Below are 6162 nucleotides of genomic sequence, written 5' to 3'. Positions count from 1 at the left end.
AATCAGTGTGACACAGTCTCGAATGGTGTGTCATCAAGGCGTATAGCAGAATAAACCACCGACGTGAAGCAGAACTGTTCCTGGGCGCTTACCAAATAAATAAGTGTTGAAAGTTGAAATTATTTAAATTTGTAGAATTGTTGGTTGTCTGGATCAATTATTCACTGTTGCGTCATCACTAAAACATGTTCGAATCACCGAATGCTGCCATTATTCAGTCACAATCAGGTATTCCAGACAACAGAATGTACACATTGCGTTTATAGAGGTGGCGGCAATATTGTAAAAATAGCTACATTTATTAATAATTATAACAATGTAAAAAGAAAAGCAACTGGCTGGTCATTTTGTCCGGTCCAGTGTACGGTTGCCAAGCAACACCGCAACATTAGCGCAGACTGGTCAGCGTTCAGGTGTGTGTGCATGGGGATCTTGCAGTGAGTGTTTTACAAGGCGTTTGTAAAAAATATTCTAATCAGACTATACAGTCTGAACTAGTTTACACGAGCCCGTTCTCATCCCAAAGCGCCATATAAGACGCTTTTGCAAAAACGTAAATATCCAACGCACATGGCACCCTTTAACGTAAAATCAGACACAGATATATTTGGGCAGAAGGCGCCCCCTAGTGGTCTAACCCTTACCCTACACCATACCTAAACTTAACCATAACCGAAGCGTCTCATTAGACGTTAAAGGGTGCCATGTGCGTTGGATATTTACGCTTTTGCAAAAGCGTCGTATATGGCGCTTTGGGATGAGAATGCGTTGTTTACACGTATAAATGAAAGTTTTAGACATCAACTTTTAGAGCGCAGAGGGATACTCCACCCAAAATCACTATTTTGTCATGATTTATTTTCTGTTGTGTGAAACGGAAAGGAGATGCGGCAACGCTTTAGATTACAGCCCGGAAAGTAATGTGTAATTAAAGCGATTTTTCAGCCTAACCTTCGGTAATTATAGTGTACCTATAACGTACTTACAATATAAGTATAAGGGAAAAATATTTTAAGTTTGGGGAATAAAGGGGCAACAACCAGGGGAATAAAAAATATATAAAACTAAGGGGAACTTATTCTACTATTTATGATATAAATTTAGCAAGAACATACCTTTTTGAAATAAAGGTGAACCAGTACATACTGTATAGGCTTTTTAAAAATTACAAGGTACATATCTATGCATTTATAAAGTCATCTTTTTAACAAAAGTGCTCTGAAAACGAAAACTATTGCAACTTTTGCTTAAATATTGGGGAAAGATACTCTTGTTTCATGTAGTTACAGGGTATGTGTGACATTGCGGGCTGTAAATTAAAGTGGTGTTTGTTACCCTCTTGTTCCATGTAGTTACTGGCTAAGTACAATAAAAATGCATACACAATCTTATTTTACTGACTCAGAAAAACCTTTATTTATTATACAAGCACCACTTACCATGTAACCACATGAAACTATATATTTCCCAGTGTATTAAAAAAAATTGCATTAGTCTTAGCTTTTCTTGTCTTGAAACATGTTAGGCCAAACTTAAACACCTGCACTTTTTCTATAAAATTTTATATATATATATATATATATATATATATATATATATATATATATATCAGGGCGGCCGCGGGTCATTAAAAAGTCTTAAATCAATTTTCCTCAAAATAAGACCTTAAAAAGTATTAAATTGTCTTAAATTCAGATTGGATAGGTCTTAAATATGTTTGTCATGTCACCGCAAAGATGCATCGTTCTGCCAGCCAGGTCGAATATTTTCTACGTAAGGGTACTATTCTCTTTATTTTTAAGTGTTTGTAGTATTATTTTATAGAAATCAATTATTTATAATTCTTATAATGAGAATAAAGTTAGGGTTAATTAAAATTAAGGAAAACAAATATTGATCTGAAATATAGCAAATTAATTTTAATTTATTAAATTAAAAGGCACAATTACCAAACATATCTCAAAGTCTTTTTATCTTTTTATTAGTTTAATTAATAAACTAATTATATGAAACCATTATCAGTACACTATAAATAAACTGGTTCTATGCCTTTAATAAAACTAAATCGAAGCCTTTATCAATATACTTTATTATTTAATACATACAAGGCTCACGACATTCATAAAAACGCCTTCTATATTTCTTTTCACTCCACCACAGGCGACCGCATGTACGCAATTGACAATTGGTTATTGTCATTTTACCATTTTGAACAGACAGTGTGTTTACTTGGAAATATTACTGTATATTTTCATTTTTAATTTATATTTCCATCGTAAGTTTGGTCTTAAATTTAATTTAGAAGTGGTATTAAAAAGTCTTAAAAAGTCTTAAATTTAAATTGTTTATACCTGTAGCCACCCTGTATATATATATATGCACAACGCATTCTCACCCCAAGGCGTCATATACGACTCTTTTGCCAAAGCGTAGACATCCAACGCACATGGCACCCTTTAGCGTCAAATGAGACGCATTGGTTATGGTAGGGTTAGGGTTAGACCACTAGGAGGCGTCTTCTGCCCCATATATATCTGCGTCTCATGGCAAAATCGTTGTAAATGACGCCTTGGGATGAGAACGGACTCAAATGCATAGATATGTTTGTCATTTTTAAAAGGCCTTTACAGTATGTATTGATACACAATTGCTAAAAAGGTACGCAGTAAATTTTCTCGATAAATTGCTCCCAAATGTAAGATTGTTGTATCAAAATAGTACAATATATACCCCTTAGTTCTATAATACTTAGGCTACCGTATAAATATTTTTTTTTAATTCTCCTGGTTGTTACCCCTTTATTCCCCAAACTTTACATATTGTTCCCTTATATTTACATGTAAGTACTTTATAGGTACACTACAATTACAAAAAGTTACACTGTAAATTCCTCTTTCCGTGCTGTAATCTAAAGCATTACCGGAGATGCTTTTCCACATGATGGAAGAGGGTGATGGTTTGTACTGTTCAAGAGATAGTTCACCCAAAAATGAAAAATCAAGCCTGTTTGATCAACACCAGGAGAGTGAATGATGACGTGATTTTCATTTTTGGGTGAACTATCCTTTTAAGCTTTTAAAAGCTTGTGTTGAATTCAAAACTGCAGCCTTAAGTCATACCAAATCTGATGTTATTGACCCCAAACAACACTGGTTCTCATGCTCTCGGCATATAGCGCATGATGTGTGTGGTTGCTCTGGTGATCTTTCAGGGTTTCTGCAGGTTTTGGGAAGCTGCATGTAAGATCACGTCGAGAACATCAATATGTTCTCTGAAAGACTCAATGCGTTGTGTCAGCAACACGGGAATACAACTTCCAAAAGATATCCATGACTTTTTATTGCAAAAATAGCTTGAATCGCTCTTCTCTCAACCTCTAGAATATATCTTTTACTGTACCTTCTGATCTAACTGCACAAGAGAGATGATCTCCATCAGCAGGTCTTGTTTTCCAGAACAAATGTCTAAAGATTCATTGTAAATGTAAAAGAAAATTTACAATGTAAATTAAAAAAAAAAAATGTAAAAGAATCGAGAAACATTTACTTGATTCAAAATGACAAAGAAAGTCTTGTTTTCTGTGAAATGTATAGGCCTATGAGCAAGAACAAATATCTGCCAACCAACTTCGTTCAATTGAGAAATTCGTTCTTGTGTTATAACCATAAACTTTTTGCATTTGCATCTCAAGAAATTGTATTATTGATGTTTAGATATTTCTATTGGGAAACAGGACAGATGAAGATATTTATTTTTTTTTGCAATATGCATGCAACATTTAATGCCATGACCTTTTTGCTGTAATTCAATGGCCTGCTTTTCTGTGTACGGGTGAACTAAGGCCCGCAGAAACCCTGGGCTTTGTCCTTTGAGCTTGCCAGCAATAATCACTGTGTGGGAAATCACCAGAAGCTTGACCATTCTGCCGAACATCTCATTGTGAATTTCACAGAAGCAAGAAAAGCAGCAGGTAGGAAGGATATGAGCAGGTTGGTGTCGTGTATCGCGGTTTGTGCTTCACGTCACTGCAGAACTCAATAAGCTCGTCTCTCATCTGTCGTGCAGCAAGTCCATCACTCTTGCATTACACGTATTGAGCTAAACCTTCAGTGGTCACTTTGATTGTAAGCGGTTTTCAATGCCAATTCTCTGCGTGTTTGTGTGTTTCCTGCACACACAAACAGTGCTTTAACCAATAAACTCGCTGCTAAGCAATGACCGGGTCGTTTGCTCGTCTCTTCTTTCACACAATCTTAGCGTTGGTAATGCGACTTCAGGGTGTGTTGAACCTGAACAGTTGGGATCCAGAAATAAAATCCCATTTGTTTTCTTCATAGAGAAGTAGAGTTTTAATTATATCATAAAGTTTCAAGAAATCGACATCAACCTATCTTTTTGTCTCGTCGTGTCCGTATGTTTCACTCATTTAAATTGCTTATTTATTTCTCAACGAATACACTGAACAGGGACCTGATTCTTGGAGACTTCAAAGTTCACATAAATCGGTTTTCTTTGACATCCTTTGATTATTCAACAGACCCAGTCATTACCAGAACTATTGTATTCTTTCTTTTTGGGAGCATAAAAGGTTGAGAATTCAAGCACCAATTAATTGCCTATTTGTTCAGTTGTTTTCACTTGTCGGAATGCCTTGAGTATTTCAGATAGGCTACCTGAAGAGCAGGTCAAACTAGCCACAATGAACTGTAGCACAAGCTACATATAAGCAGATAGCAAACTGACATTGAATCAACGTGGAAATATGACATCGAAACAACGTTGATCTGACATTGTTTTGCTCATCGAATTAACGTTGAACCAACGTCAGACGCGTCATTCTTTCAAAACTAACGAAAAATCAACTTGAAATCAACGCGTTGTTTTAACGTTATGAAAGCAAACCAATTTTCGATTTCATTTACATTTGAAGAATGACGCGTCTGACGTTGGTTCAACGTTAATTCGATGAGCAAATCAACGTTGTTTCAATGTCATGAGAGACGTCGTTTCCACGTTGATTGAATGTCAGTTTGCTAAACTATTATGAGAAGAGAAAACAATACATGTTTTCGTTGACTTCAAAGTCTGGCAGTATAATTAGCAACAAACTATATTTGGTGTAGCTGAGGCGTGCTACTACTAATACGCTGATTGAGGCGGCCAAATATGGACGGGATTCCGGTCAGAGAATCAGGGAGCGGAGAGAAGATTCTTCACAGAGATGTTTTTATTGTAAAGTCTTTGGGTCGTCATCTGGGTTAGTTATTCATTGGCAATGATGTCTGTATTAATGGTATTAAGTCATAAACGCATTAAACAAATGTGAATAAGCATACAGAGGTGAACATTCCCCAAGACTCCTGTGTGTACCACTATTACCAGTCTGTGTAGCAAACGACTTCTGTTCCTAGGACAGGCTTTCGTACATTTGGTGTGAATGTTCTTGGTAGAAGCTCCTCAGATCACATGCCAATCGATGCTTATCTTCAAAAACTCACTTTTTTTTTTTTTTTTTTACATTTTTAAAACCTATGGTTGGGTTTGTCCATATTTGACCCAAACATGGGTTAAAACAGCCCTGTATTTTTTATTTGAGTGCATGAACAAACATGATACTCTAAACAAGGATGTTGTTACTTATTACAGTATTAAAATATCAAGCAAATTTTTTAAAATAAGCAATTTTGATAATGTGTTGGGTCGCCATTTTGTACTGTAACTTACACTTAAAGCTAGGTATACGATTTCAAAGATTGTTCATTAATAATATCCTCGTTTAGATGCTGTTTATGGTTATATAGTATAATCCTAACAATATAAATAGAAAAAAGAACGAAAAAAATCCATTCACTCTATTGGCTGTAAAGCCACATAAAAGTTGACCAATGGAAGCTTTGCGAGCGCAAAGCTATTGGTCAACTGCTCTCATCCAATCACCAGCTACACTTGAAACTCCGCCTGGAGCTCGCGTCTCCACCCCGACCGCGCCCAACCACGCCCGACCGCGCCCCCCTTCTGCGTCATGAGAATCGCGCACGTTAGCAGGTGACCGCACATGGTAGCTAGCTAAGTAGCACATCAGACAGCAATGGATAACAACGAAAAATACATCAGCAAGCGTCCCCTGCTTGCCCCTACAAGAAAGTTAGGACGGAAGAGAAA

This window comes from Pimephales promelas, chromosome 13, assembly GCF_988280905.1.
Source record: "Pimephales promelas chromosome 13, fPimPro1.hap1.1, whole genome shotgun sequence".
NCBI lineage: Eukaryota > Metazoa > Chordata > Actinopteri > Cypriniformes > Leuciscidae > Pimephales > Pimephales promelas.
The sequence above is the reverse complement of the archived record's forward strand: the minus strand, read 5'-3'. Positions refer to the sequence as shown.